Source organism: Desmodus rotundus, chromosome 6 (assembly GCF_022682495.2).
Source record: "Desmodus rotundus isolate HL8 chromosome 6, HLdesRot8A.1, whole genome shotgun sequence".
Taxonomy (NCBI): Eukaryota; Metazoa; Chordata; class Mammalia; order Chiroptera; family Phyllostomidae; genus Desmodus; species Desmodus rotundus.
This window is the reverse complement of record NC_071392.1, coordinates 155,337,653-155,353,147: the sequence shown is the minus strand read 5'-3', so window position 1 is coordinate 155,353,147 and position 15,495 is coordinate 155,337,653.

Here is a 15,495-nt window from a genome sequence, read left to right as displayed (position 1 = left end):
TGCCTTCAGATGCTCAGCCGACATTTGAAAGGTGTGTGAGTTTTGCGTGATGACAGTTATCTGAAGAAACAAAATCACTTGGGTTCCTGCCACCAGAAGGGTGACAAAGAGCCTCCCATGGCTCCAGGCCAGCCTAGCAGCCCGGAGTCACTGCCCTGCAATGTCCACAGGAGAAAGCCCCTCCCTCCTCTGCACGGCAGCTCAGACCCAGCTCAGACCCTCCCAGAAGCCCCCTCGGGCCCCCAGATGGGAGCGAACTTGGCTTTCTCAGTGCTTGAGGTGCCGGGAGAGGCGGAGTACATCTCCCCTTAGAGAGTGGGCTTTGGGGCCAGTCCTCTGAGGTTCAAAACCCCATTTCCAACTTAGTACCTGTGTGCCGTGAATGAGCCACGGACCTCTCTCTCTCTCGCTTCAGCTTCCTCACCTATAAAACATGGGTGGTAATGAAACCCACCTCTCAGGGGTGCTGTGACAATGAGTTCAGGGATGCAAACACCAGGGTCACGGCCGGACATGTAAGACACATGATGCTACTGGCTGCCATCATCATCATCCTCATCATCATCATTTCTTCTCTCAGGATAGAGATCACATCCTTTCTTGCAGGATCACAACTGTCGAATTCTAGACTGGAGGCATCTCCCCACATTGGCCACCCAAATCTTTGTTTTGCTCTGTGTGGCTTGCACCAAGTAAACAGAAACTGGTCTCTATTTCCGCAGTGAATACACAGGCGCACTGCACTGTAGGGATGACACTCCCTGACCCACTGCCTGGGCGTTAAGATAAAATCTTGACACTATACTATTCAACAACCCTCTTCCCCAGGAACCCAGCTGGCGCAGCACCCACATTCAGCGGCAGCAGGCCCAGAGGCTCCTTCAGGTTCCGCCCCTCCTCACTTTTCTCTGACGCTCTTGTCCCCCTCAACCTCCACTTCCGCAACATAAAGGAGATGGGTCCTGCGGAAGCAGAAGAGCAGAAATGAGGAATCCAAAGTCAATTTAATAAGGAGGAACCGCGCAGCAGGGCAGAGGCACCTGCGTTCAGATGCTGGTTCTGTGCCTTCCCGGCTCCACGACCCCAGACAGGTCGGTCCCAGATGTCAACCTCCAGTTGTGGGGAGGGATAAGCATGTCTGCAAAAGCAGTGTGTGTCCTGGGCCTGGCACCTGGCAGATGCTCCCAGCCCTGGATTCTGAGAGCCCGGAGAGCCTGGGGTGTCCAAACCATGTCTGCCTACGCTGAGAAACCCCTACAAGTGCAGTGAGCCATTTGTTTGGATTCACCTTGGTTTACTTTTCCCAACAGCCTGAAAGACTGCCGTGGGCATGTTGTGGGCAGAAGTACTGCAGAAGAGCTGGGCACCTCTGGCCTGTCCAGGCAGAAGGAAGCTTAAATGATTCAGCCCTGGAACAGGGACTAGAATCCAGGTTTCCTGCGTTCAAGCCCGTAGGTGGAGACACGAGACTTGGGTCTCACAGTGTGTGGCCACTCACAAGAGGACAAATAAGGTCTGCATGTGGCAAGGTCAGATCTAGCTGGGCATGGACCACCAGGCTTTCAAGATGGAAACGAAATAAAAGGAACCCACCCATAACATGAAATGCTGAAACAAAACCAAGGGAAAAGGCAGGCCCTCCCTCTCACTGGCAGCCAGAACAAAGGGACGGAGGCAGAGCCAGAAAGAGATAGTGGAGGAAAAGGAAAGAAGAAAAAGCAACCAAAGCAGGAAAGGGAACCCGAAAGGACAAGGAGGTCCCCTGGGAGTCACAGTAAGACACCAGCAAAGCAGCTGAAGAAATGGCTGGAGAGCTGAGTGCAGAGGAGCAGGGTGCAGAGAGGGTCCGGGGAGGAAAGCTCCTTCCGGACCCAAAGTGGAAACTGGAGAATCAGGCAATCGTACACTCAGCAGGGTTCGGGGATCAAGTCAGAATCCTCCCTCCAACAGGCAGCCAAGGCTGGTGACGTGAGGGTTGGCTACAAATTCGTGCTCCGGAGCCCAAAGCCTTAACCAGCCATGGAAGCAGTTTCATTGCTGGGAAACAGAGAGACTAAATTTAAAGAAATGGTAGCAGTTGAGAAAGAGGCAGCCCACTCAGCTGGGCTGTCCAGTCTGGTGTGAGAAGGAAAATGAGGAGCGTTTCAGCAAGTCAGACTTTCTGTTTTTAGGGTCAAGAGTGTTCTGGAGACCGTGGTGGTGACGGGTGCACAACCGTGTGAGTGTGCTTAAAGCCGCTGCTCTGTCGATACTTAACGATGCTAAGATGATCAGTTTTGTGCTGTGTGTATTTCATTACAGAAAAGTAAGTGGAAAATGAGGCATATACATACAGTGGAACATTATTTGGCCATGAAAAGGAATGAAATTTTGGTCTATGCTTGTTTTAGTCCTGAGACACAATTTCCAACATGGAGGGGGGCCCACACCAACAAGCAATCTTTGGGATCATTCAACTCAATGCTGACACTCTACCCGGAGACGGTGCCAGCTCCCACAGGTTGAGGGCTCAGTGCTGCAAGAGTGCCCCCGCCATGTCAGGCTCCAGTGGCAAACCCAGGCTATGCCCTGTGCTTCTGACCACGGGCTCCAGGTTGGAGGTTCCTGAAACACCCTCTCCCAGTTCAATTACTTTGCGAGAGTGGCTCACAGAGCTCGGAGAAACATTTTACTCACTAGATCACTGGTTTATTACAAAGGGTTTAACTTAGGAAACAGACAATGGAACAGATGCGCAGGGCAAGGAACGGGGAAGAAGCGGGGTGCTGCCATGCCCCCCAGGTGCTCCCCTCTCCCCCAAATCTCCACTTCACCAACCAGGAGCACTCCAAACCCTGTCCTTTTGGGGTCTTATGGAGGTTTCCCTGTAGAAGCGTGATTGGTTAAATTATCGGCCACTGGCAGCTGATTCACCCTCAAGCCTCTCCCCTCTCCCCAGGGGAACGGAAGTGCCAACCCTCCCATCACCTGGCAAGGAGGCCCCATCCTTAGCTGCTTTCCAAGTCACCTAGTCACATAACAAAAGACATCTTTATCACTCTCAACACAAGACATTCCAAGGGCTCTGAGCCAGGAACTTTGAATGAAGACCAAATATGTATGTATGGTAAATATACTTTAGTCATCTAGAGACCAAATATTATTTCTGATAAGTCACAATACTGCAATGCTACAACACGGATAACGTCACGTCAAATGAAAAAAGCCAGATACTAAAGGACAAACAGTTCACGACCCCACTTACATGGGGTACCCAGAAAAGGCAAATTCCCAGAGACAGGAGTAGAACAGAGGTTACCGGAGGCTGGGGAGTGAGCGGGGCCTGGAGGTCCTATACGGGATATGAAAGGGCTGGGGGGAGACAGTGGTAATGGCTGCACAACCCTGTGAGTGTATGTAATGCTACTGAACTGTGTACTCACAAATCAATCAAGTGGTGAGTCCTGTGTTACATGCACTTTACCACACACGTAGAAAGGACTGTTACTCAACATGCATGCCAGTTAGAGAAACAAGATGGGCCCCAGTGGCACTAGGAGTGCTACACACCTTTTCAGTTCCGGGCCCCTCACAAAGCTCCGCTCTCTGCTAAGCTGCCAAGTCCACGTCTGCGTGGGCTGAGGACAGCCTCTGCCCTGCAGGGGGCACTGTTCTGCTGGCCTCTCTTTACCAGGGCAGCTCAAGGATCTGGGCAATTTGGGGTCAGTGTCCTTCCTGAGTCTGCGCTGGCCCCCGGATGCCTGCAGAAATCATCCCAGCTCCTTTGTCTATAAAAAGCGACTAGCTCACAAGGTGTGGCTGAAACCTCCCAAATCAAATGATGGATTTAATCCCCCCTGGCATCAGGGAGTGTGGACAGGAACTGGCCCCGCCACCCTTCCTACTCTGGGGCAGAACAAATATAGATGTCCATGACACTGACTTTCCACCCTCTGTCTCGCTGCCCTGCCCTGCGCAGGCAGGTGGGCTCAGACAGCATGTTTGTGACAAAGATCCCCTATTCTATTCAATAACATCAACAGGCATCGGGTGGGGATGGGCACATTTCCAAGGACTATGGATTTTAGAATTTAAACCATCCGTTGAGGTCATCTCACCAAATCTCTTCGTTTTCCCCAAAGGAAAAACATAGGGAGGGAGCGGGGGGCACCACTGACTTTTAGAGCAAAGTTGCCCTGGATCTGAACATGACTTTGACACTTACTATTGGCACTTACTATTTGACACTTACTTTGACTTACACTTAGCTATTGGGTCTTAAACAAGTTGAGTGGTTGTCTTCGGCCATAGTTGGCTCATCTGTAAAATGGAGAGAATCATACTAACTCTACAGGGTTGCTGTAGGACTTAAATAAGATTAAATAATAAATGTCAAGGGCCTGGCACGTGGGTCTCACTGTGGTAGGTGGTCTCTTCTTCTCCACCTTCCTCCTCCCCCACCTTCCTCTTCCCCGTCACCATTACCACCACCATCGTCATCATCAATATCATGAGACTAAAGCCAGGAAGAGGAAGGGTCTGTCCAAAATCACACACAGCTGTGTCTTGTAGCAAAGCAACGGCTCCCACCCCAGTGGGTTTTTCCATTTCATCACCCTGAGACAGCACTATTGCCTAAACCTAAAATTTTACAGCGCTTCCTGGAAAATAGTTGAAATTATATGGCTTTTCCACACTTCCAAATTAGAAGAACAGCCTGATGTCCAAGAGTCTTCGGTACGGAAACAAACTGTCCAGAGTTAAGCTATTGAAACCAAACAATGGGAGTCTCTTTGCTCTCTTCCCTCTCATCTGCACCAGGAGCTCTCAAGCAGAATCACTGCAGAGCCAGAGATGGGCCAGAGAGCTCACCTAGAGAAGTGGGCACAGGAGAGCTGCCCGTGAAGATGACTGGACTTCTGTTCAGAAAGTTCAAGCCTGGCCCTGGCCAGTGTGGCTCAGTTGCTTGGAGCGTCACCCCATAAACCAAAAGGTTGTGGGTTCAATCCCCAGTTGGGGCACGTACAAGAGTCAACTAATCAATATTTCTCACATCGATGTTTCTCTCCCCTTCTCTCTCTCCCTCCCTTCCCCTCTCTCTAAAATCAATGAATATGTCTTCAGAGGGGGGCAAAAATAAATAAAAATAAATAAATAAATAAGAAAACTAAAGTCTAAAGGAGAATTCAGATGAATCGTTAAGCGAACATATATAATAATCACAACGACAATATTTATTGAGCATTTAGTATATGCCAGACCCCATTTTAAGCACCCTACATGTATTACCTTTTTTAATCCTCCAACCTTATGAAGTAGGCAAAATTATCACCCACATGAATGACAAAGATGAGACCAAGGGACATTTAGAAACTCATTCCCCAAGGAAGGTGTGTTGCATGTCATTACTAAGGTCTAGCTACACTAAGATTTCAACTCAGCTGCCCAAACCCCTGAGTCGTCAAGCTCTCCAGTGTTACCTTTCCATGTGAAATGCCTTTCCTCGTTTTTGCTTGCCGTAACCGTACTCGTCCACTGAGACCTAGCGGGAATGTTGCCCTCTCAGACTTTCCCAGGCATAATGATCCATTTGCTTCCTGACTTATTCGCCTGAAGTTCAACCCGTACCATACTGTATTATAGTTAACTGTGTGTGTGTGTGTACTTCTACACTAGGGGTCAAGCGCAGTAAGGGTCTGGATTGTGTTTTATTTGCCTTTACATACTGCTTAGTGTGCATAAAAGATAGTCAATAAAGATTTGTTGGAATATTTTTAATGCCCTTGGGCACACAGAAACTAGGACACGACCAATATGGACTTGCCTTTCAAATCTGAGAGCTCTCCAAAGCTGCTGATGGTTAAAATATGCACAGGTACAGTTTCAAATGAGTGCTTTACCCTTCTGGGGTCACTGAACAAGTGGACAAAGATCCATATACAAGTGTGCTCATTCCAGCCTTGTTTGTAATGGGCAAAAGGAAGCAACCCACACAGCTGACCACGGAGGACTGTCTAAAGGCATGTCAGTAAAGATTTTGTGGTGTGCACCTAAAATGAAATGCTGTCACTTTAAAAATGCGTACATCTCAGTGTACAGATATAGGAAGCTGTCTATGATGGATTCCTGAAATTAAAAGTAGGTTCCAAAACCACGTCATTAGCATTATCTCATTTAGGTAAGCTTACATTACTACCAACATCACATATGCGCTTAGGAGGGTTTTGCAGGGAGTGCACCAAAATTAACAGTGGCTATCTGTGTGAAGATGTTTGGGAGAATTTTTACTTTCTTTTTGTACATTTTATACATTCATTAAGATCTCTGCTTTGAGAATATATTGTTTATGTAATCAGAAAATAAACAGTAATATATTTTTATTTTGGGGAGAAATATATATAACGTCAAAGGAGAGCTTATAAATTCATAGGCAACAAGACTGCAAAGTACTTCCTGAGGAGAGTTAGGGACCCTTAAATACACCCTGGCCTGTGTGGGTGGCTCAGTGGACTGAGTGCCGGCCTGCAAACCAAAAGGTCTCTCCAGTTTCTTCCTGGTCAGGGCCCACGCCTGGGTTGCAGGCCAGGTCCCTCACTGGGGGTGTGCAAGAGGCAACCGATCTGTGTATCTCTCACATTGATGTTTCTCTCCCTCTCTTTCTCCCTTCCTTCCCCCTCTCTAAAAATAAATAAATGAAATCTTAAAATATATATATATGAAGGCTGCTGTGTCCGTGCGGTGGTCCTAACTTCTCCATCCGGGAACTGGGAGCGATGTTATTGCTCTGCCCTTCCCACAGGGCTGCAGCAAGAAGTGAAGGGGTTTGAAACTCTTGAAAAATAAAAGGCACCAAGCAGATGCGAAACTCAGATAATCTTTAATAATTTAATCATTGCTTCTGAAGAATTTGCGATGAAGTTAGGAGGGCACATTCCCGAGTTGTAATCACAAATGCCGCCAGGGTCCAGGCAGGTCAGAGAGACAGGGGAGGCCCCTGAGGTCCAGGACCAGCGACTGCTCAAGAGAACCTGAAGTCCAGACTGCTACGCAAACTCTCTCAATTTTTAAAGGTTGGCATCTCATTTTAAAATTTCAAACATCATGCTGTTATGCCATTGGTACGAAATAGCCCCAAAACCACATGTTTGCAATTTCTGGTACATATTCCTTTAACTTCACAGAAAATCCAGAATTAACTCTCAATAGTTTCTCTCTAGTCTATTAACAGTTACATTCAACAGCCCCAGACTGAAGCACCTCCTAAATTAAAAAGATCCAATTACGCACAGTCTAACTTTAGTTAGATATTTTATTGCATTCTTATTTTATTTTAAAGAGAGGGGAAGGGAGGGGTACAGAGAGGGAGAGAAACCTCGCTATGAGAGAGAAACCTCGGCCGGCTGCCTTCAGCAAGCGCCCCGATGGGTCGGAGCGTGGAGACCACGCCTCAGGCACGTGCCCGGACTGCAAACTGAAAGCCTACGCGTCCACTGAGGGAACATCTGAATGATAATCTCAAAGGAAAAAGTGTCACATGTGGGCCTACTGTCCAAAGACAGCTACTGTTACCATTTTGGCCTGGTTTCCCTCCAATCTTTTTCCTATGGATAATTTTTAGGCTTTCTCTTTAATTTATATTTTAAAAAGCTTGTAATACCTTCAAATGGTTAAAAAATAAAAACAATATACAAAGGTGTACAGTGAAAAGTTTCACATCCACTCCTGTCTCTGTCCACCCCACCTTCTCTAGGCAGTCACTTGTGCTAAGTATTTGGTGTGCCATCGCTGCTGAGTCTCTTTACTCAAATACAAATCAAATGCAGGATCTGATTCTCCCCCCTTTCTTACCCAAAGGGGAGGTGGCGTTCTGCAGCACTCTGAGACTGCAGAACTTCTCGCACGAGCCCTTCTTTCAAAGCTCCCCGCAGCCAGATGTCCGCGGCCCTGGTCCCTGACTATGGCACCTTGGGAAACACCTGCACCTGCCTGGGCCAAGCTTCAGCAGGGACACAGAGCCCATGACACTTTCTGGAAGGGGCTTTTCACAGCTGCCTCCGACTTCCCAGGCTTTCCTCCTGCTTGGCACCCCCCTTCCTTGTTCCTGAGCCCCAGGCAGACACCATTCAGCCCGGAGTTTTGGTAGAAGTGCCCAAGGGGCTTTCATCAGAGTCCTGGGAGGGTCCAGCAAAAAAGAGAAAGCCCAGACACACCAAGGGGAAGGGAACTGATGTGGGCCACATGGCGTTCCCCCAAATTCATCTGTTCAAGCCCCATCACCCAGCACCTTTAAATGTCATAAACTGCTTAAAGAGATTATTGGATTAAAATGAGGTCATTAGGATGGACCCTGATCCAATCTGACTGATGTCCTTATAAAAAGAGGAAGAGTCATCAGGGGTGCGTATGGACAGAGGGATGACCTCTGAGGGCACACTGAGAAGGCTGCCAGCTGCAACCCCAGGACAGAGGCCTTGGAAGTAATCAACCCTGCCAACACCTTGACCTTGGACTTCCAGCCTCCAGGACTGGGAGAAAAAAACTTTACCATTGTTTACACCATGCAGCCCATGGTGTTTTGTTATGGCAGTCCCAGCAAATGAACACGGAAACCACCTCAAAGAGTGTCCACAGGGCAACGGGTGGCCAAGCAACACAGAGATGCCACCTGGCATGGATAGGTGCTCCTAGGAGTGTGAGTATCAATGGCCCCACAGTGGCCCTCAGGGTGGGACCAGGTGCATCCAAACACAGGGCCCTCGCCACCAAAGCAAGAAGAGACCAAAGATCGAAGACTTCAGTAGTGAGTGCAGGTGTGACCCACAAACAGATCAAGAAGGGTGAGCAGTCTCCCACCTGGCAGGACCTGCCTGGGGTACCAGACACCAGGCCGGGTCAGCCCCGCCACAGCAGGCCCACTGGACATTGCAGCGAGGAGCCCGCCCCTGCCACAGAGCCAGCTGAGCACCTGCTGGTCCCCGGAGGCCCCTGGAGAAATGGAAGAGCTCTGAGTATTCCCCCTGAAGAAACTGTTTCATTCAGAAGCATTCAGGTTATCTTTAACATACAAGTTTGAGGTTTTCCCACCATATTTTTTGCACTTCTGAATTATTGTGGATTCATTTCTGTTACTGGTGGTAAAAAGTCACCTATAAATGAGACAGCATAAAAAATGACCTAACTTGGTCAAAGCCGTGAATACACTTAAGGCACTGGAGCAGAGAGTTTGAACTGTCTGGAAGCCCACTCAACTGGGTCGAGTTCCAGGAGCCTGAGGGGCTCGAGGAGCAGAAGTCCTCTCTTGAGACGTGGCACGGACCCCAGAGCCACATTATACGAGTTTCTGGTCTGTCTCACCAGGGTGAGTTCTGTGTAACAGCTTGGAGGTCTTCCTGCGTTTTCCATTTTTAAAAGAGCAGATGTTCTCCTGGGAAAGAGAGATTTAGGTACCCAAACAAGTCAGAGAAGTGGAGGAGTGGAAATAAACCAGACATCTGCCTGCCACCGTGGCAGTGCCCAGAGGAGTCGCATTAACTGGAAGGGACACCCGGCCCAGGGAGGGCTGCGCAGCTGGGCTCGGTGCCCGCCCTGAGCAAATGACAAATACGACTGTCTCTGTTCCCACTCTCAACAGGAAGGAGGGTCTGTGGGTTGCTTGTCTCGTTCGTCGACGCTCGTGAAAGGCACTCATACATTTATTCTCAGCATCGAGGTGCTCACCGGGGTCTCCGCAGAGTGTCTCTGACAGTTGCTCTGGGTTGAAACAAGCCACTCGGATGTATCTATAAATAATTGTCTGGCTTCACCTAGCGAACAAACGGCTTTTTCTTTCTCTCTCCTCTCCTCTCAAAATCAGTTCTAAAATACTTTCATAAACAACGGGAGGAATTTCCCATTAATATTAAAGTGTGTCTGGGTTGGTCGTTTTAATAGAACTTTCCAGAGGGAACAAGCAGTCCTTCCATCTTATCCACGTGAAACCTGTTCCCTTCTCAGAGCAAGATGCTTGGCAGCCCAGCCTCGCTAGGACCAGCCACAGCTTCCCTCCCCACCACCCCACGCCCATCTCTTTCACTGCTCTGGCCAAAGAGGAGGGATGCGCAAGGCCGCAGACAGCAGCAGCCTGAGCCGGTCAGGAGAACATGTCACCGCCTGGAGGCTTTCCGTGTTTCTACTCTGACCTCACATCTGCAGCATTTTCCTCTTTAGGCCACCCCCCACCTAGGACATAAAGGTAGTGTTATGGCTGTGTCATTTTGGTTGATATGTCAAAACTCCCCCCTGCCAGCCCCCTGCAAATAACAGGAGCTTAAAGGAAGACAGGAATGTGTTTCTCTCTCACGTGAAAGTCTAGAGATGGACAACTTAGGTTGGTGCAATGGCTCCACAGTGTCACCTCCTGTCTTTGTTTACCGCCATCCTTAACCTGTCACCTCATGGTCCAAGATGGCAGCCCAAGTCCAGGCATCGTGTCTGCATTCCAAACAGCCAGAAGAAAGAGGAGATGAAGGCATTCCTCCTATTAAAGGTCATGACCTGAATTATCACACACTACTCCTTCTTATACTTCATTGGACAGAATTTAGTCAGATGACCTCACCTAGCTGCAAGGGAGGCTGAGACCAGGTAGGCAGAAGTGCTACTCTGAGAGAGGGCACTGGGAAGAGTGGACACTGGGAGGCCCACTAGCCATTTCAGCCACAATGCAGACCGCACTCGATCTCCCCCCATGCAGTCTGCCCGCACCTACAACTCCCAATGCCCGCAAGGTACTGCCACTGTCTATTCTTAAAGAGTTCTGGTTTCCACACCCCTTCTTTTTAAAACTTGCTTTATATCCTTCTCCTTCTCTTTCTCAGAGCTGGGGTTCTGAGAAGTAGGGTGGCCAGACTGAATTCCAGCTTAGTTCTCACCAGTCAGGACCACATGGTGTCTTAAACTCCTGCCCTACAAACTATGCCCACACTCTGACGGTCCTGGGAAACCAGGCGTGGAAATTGTTCCTACGAGTACAATTTGAAATTCAAACTTGCTTAATTCCTGCTTCACTCAGGGATCGGCACAAACCTTCCCATCTTTATGGTCCACACTCGGGAAGGTGCCAAAAGCCAGAGGTCAAAGCCACTCTGGTTGGGATTAACCCTGAGCCCCTTTAAGGGATGAAGCCGATGCCGAGCCCAGGCCTGCAGACCTCATGGACAGTCTCCTGCTCCTTTGGGCCCACCTTGGACCCCACACCTGTCTCAGACCCCAGACACCATCTCTGTCTTGCCAGCCGGGATTTCAGCAGACCACACATGGCTTGTATCAGCGAACCTCCTTGTGCCCCCCCTGCCCTCTGGGCCACTCCACCTATCCAGCTCAGTGCCTGCTCCGCTCCACCTCAGCCTCATCGCGGCCAGTGACAAATGCTGTTGAGCAACAAGTGTCAGAACAATAGCCTCCACATGAAATCCACCCACCCGCACTGTGTAGGTCACATGAGTAGAGTGAGTGGTAAAAGGACACCCAAACAGTTGTCATGGAGAGACAAAATGAGAAAACTACAAAAAAAAAAAAAAATGGCGAGGGAAGCGAGCCACATGGCAGTGGGTGCCAGGGCCATGCAATGCTGATAGCGGTTTCCACCCCCAAAAGCATGGCCAGCTAAGTCTGGGAATTGCAGCCACGAGAGATTTGTTGCCTTAGCACAGCAAAGGCTCTGAGACGGCCTGCAGGGCTTCCTAACCCTCTAGCCCCTTTCCTTCTGGAGCGTCGATCAGCACCTCATGAAACCAGTGCTCACGAGGGCACTGGATGAGCAGTGACGCGCTGAGGACCGCAGCTACTTCTCTGGCTCTGGAGTCAAACCACCGGCGTTCAAGTCCCTGAGCTAGCAGTACTTAGCGGTGTGACTGTGGGCACATTACTAAATCTCTTTGTGCTTTAGTTTTTCCCTCCAAAATGGGGGTGTAAGAGCACCTGCTCCCTAGGGTGGTTGGGAGGATTCGGTAAGTTAATGTGTGGAAGGCTTACAACAGTTAGAATAAATGTGAGCAGTGATGATGAGGAGGAGGAGGAGGACGACGACGACAATGACAACCCAGCACTGGAACACTCCCCGGAGCTTACAAGCATGTTTCTCCCAGGGGGTCAGGATTCTGACTAAAATCCCCTGTGTGTCTCCAGAGTCCAGCATGGGACAACCAAAGGGAAACAAGAAGGGCAGCACAAGCAAACAGGAAAAGCCTCAGCCTCTTCACACAGTGGCTACAGGCGAAAAGTGAAGCACATCCCCCCGAGGAACAGAACAACACTGGTCCTCCCTACAGTGTATATAGGCCTCGAAGGACCACCGGGTGAGTGGGACAGGACAACTGCATCTCTCACACACCAACCTGTGAGCTGGAACAGCACACACCTTTTTCTCCTGCAGAGCCAACTTACTACCAGGTGGCCTTGAGTCTGCCCATCCTGCCACCACCTGGGGAGTCCCAGCCTGAGGGCAGAGCCAGCACAGGGGGACAGCAGTGAGAGTCTCTGATGTACCCTTTGGACACCTGGATGCAGCCAGGCCTGAAGCTAGTACTCCCCCTGCCCTGCTCAGTGTGATGAGATGATTGTGTTTAGCTCAGTCAATACAGGGGCCCCAAGATACAGACTTGGGTGTTTCCAGGACTCCTTCCCATGGGGAAGAAATCTGCTCGTGGGCTCTCAGCAAAAATGGATGAGGTGGAGTTTTGTGAACAGACCAAACTACCAGAGGAGACAGTGTCCCTGCTCCACCAAGCCCACACCCACACCCCAGTGCCATCTGCTGCTCTGGTCCCCAACCCTGTCCTCCCTTGTGTTTTGCTCGAAAATCCAGAAGCTTCAAGAGGGACATGGGAGCTGCCACTCCTCCAGGTAGCCCTTAGCTGTCGACTGAAGGTTGCAGGGTGTGACAGCCCAGCTCTCTTGCTCAGAACCAACTCTGAGTGGTAAGTTACAGCCCAGAGTCGTGGCTCTGTCTAAAGTCACTCTCTTGCTTGGCTTTACGTCCTATTTCCCATCTATCACAGTCTTCCCTTGGGGGCACTCACTTCATTAATCAGCTGCACTCAAATCCTCTGAGTAACATAACTTAAGACACCAGGTGCAAAGAGGCCCAGGCCAGGTGGGCTCTAAGCACAGGACCAGGAAACCAGAGGTCATCTTCCCACCCACCCACGGAAGATGTCACGGCAGCGACACAGGCTGTTGTCTCTGCTGCTTCCTCCCGGCAGCCACAGAGCAGTGAGGGGTCTACCTGCCGAATGCCCACCACCGGGTTTGTCACTCAGGAAGGGAAGCCAACCTAGCTCCCTGCCAAAGAAGGACAGCAGAGGTGACAAGGGACATTCAGGCACATGGTCTCTCACCCCCACTCGGAGCCGTGGCCTGGAGGTCAGCCTGCAAAATGCTTGTGGGTCCCTCTTCTCCCGCTCTCACTCAGCCTCTGAACCGTTCGGGGTCACCAGTTCAACCCCATGGTCCAGTGACCGGGAGCTCCACCAGGCAGCTCTCCAACCCACCCTGGACTGGCCCCCACGGCCACGTGCCAGGATCACACAGCAGGCCCTCCGGCCTCTCCTCCTCTGGGGGCACAGGCAGCCAGGCTGCATTTCTGCCCTTTCTGCTGGCACGAGACACGCTTCCACTCATAACTCAAGGAGAAGGAGGGCCTCACCTCTTGGTGGTGGTCATTCCATGGGTGGCTCTCCTGATTGTGGACAAAATGGGCATGAGGAATAGGCACAGCTTGTCCCAACATTCAGTGGGCACCTCTGCTTCTGCCTGCTCAGAAGCCACTCCCCCTCCTAGCTGTCAGAACCCCTGAGCCCAGTCATTCAGAAGGCTCCACCAGTGACCAGATGACAGCGAAACAAATGCATAAGCCCTCAGCCACAGTGATGGGCTGGGGTGGGCCCACGACCACAGCCAGGCCGGTGAGACATGGCAGTGGACCTGGGGTGAGACATGCCTTCCTTCTGCCGGGTGCAAAGCTGGGAGCACCTGGCTCGTGGAGCACAAGCGCGTGGAAGTGGCCGGGAGCCATGTGGAGGGTCGGTCATGAGCGGTGCTGCTGGGACTGTGCTGTGGGTTTATTTTGCGTTTCTGTTTAAGCCAGTTTGAATTGGGTTATTCTGTTCCTTGCAACCAAAAGCATAATAGCTAATAGAAACATTGAAGGATATGGCTGCACGGGAGAGGAAACTGCCTCTAGCCCCAGCCCTGCCGCTAGTTTGTCTGACGGCTTTGGTGCAGGCCCTGACACCTCAAGCCTAGGCCCTGGGCGGGCAAGGCAGTGGTCTCTTCCTGCCTCTGCACAGAACACAGCGCATCTCCCTGCTGTTGCCTTCCTTCCGCAGAATTCTCCTGCAAGCCTCCCCAACCCTCGAATCCCAGAAGCCTGCCCTTCCCTCCCTCACCCTTGGGAGTCCCTCCCTGCTTTGAATTCCTGCACCTGACTGGTCCTTACAGCGCCTTGATAGCTTTGGGTCACATCCATGCACATGTGCTGTGTCCCACCCAATCTCCTAGGGCAGCTAAGCACATCACCGCATTCCAGGCCCGTGGGAAACCGGTACATGCAACTCCTACAGGACGCTCACAGCCATCCTGCAGCTGGAGCGTGCTATTATCTCATCCTCATTTTCAAGATGAGGACTGGAAACTCGAAGCAAATGAGGCACCTGCCAAAGGCCTCCAGCCAGATGACCAAGACGCGGATGCCGTGAGATGATGAATTTCTGGATCACACCCGCTGCTCCACAGACATCCCGCTCAGCCCAGCATCACTCATCACTTATCAAGCCCTCCCAAACACCTGCTGTGGCTTCATCCATTCGCAATGGAGGTTGGGAAGGTGCTGGCCAGGCTGGAGGAAAGACCCAAATGCATCTCCAGGCAGCGCAGGTCTGAGTGGAGGGGCCAGCATGTCGCTGGTGGCTGAGTCTGCTCTGCCCAGCCCCATCTGCCCCACCCCCCGCCCCCCCGCCCACCGGCACAGAGCCCACTCACCACCTGGCCAGCAGGCGAAGCCACATTCCCTGGGAGTTGTGAGCCGCCCTCCAGGGAGCCGTGAAGGCTGCTGGCTGACAGACAGAGGGGCCATTCTCCCCGGGAACAGGAGAAACTCAGTTCACAGGAGCTCACCCTTGAGGCCCTCCCCACCCCCCACCCCCCACCGACACAGCCTGCACTCTTTATCTGAGCCCCAAGTGAGCCCTGAGCGGGCAGGGCCCAAACCTGAGTTGTGTTACCAAACAGTGAAACAAACCTAAGTGTTTCATTCCAGAAAAAAAAAAAAAAAGGCAATCCTATTTGAACCTGAGCTGAACCTGTGTATTTTCTAAGACGACTCCACAAGAACCAAAATCACACATCAAAATGTTGTGTGAACAAAACCAATATTCATCCCAGCCAGGTTCTTGATTTGAAAAGACATTCCAGAAGGAGTGCTGTACCTCCCCATGGCTCAGTGCTCTCAGGAACACTGTGTAAAGATTGTGCTTTAAA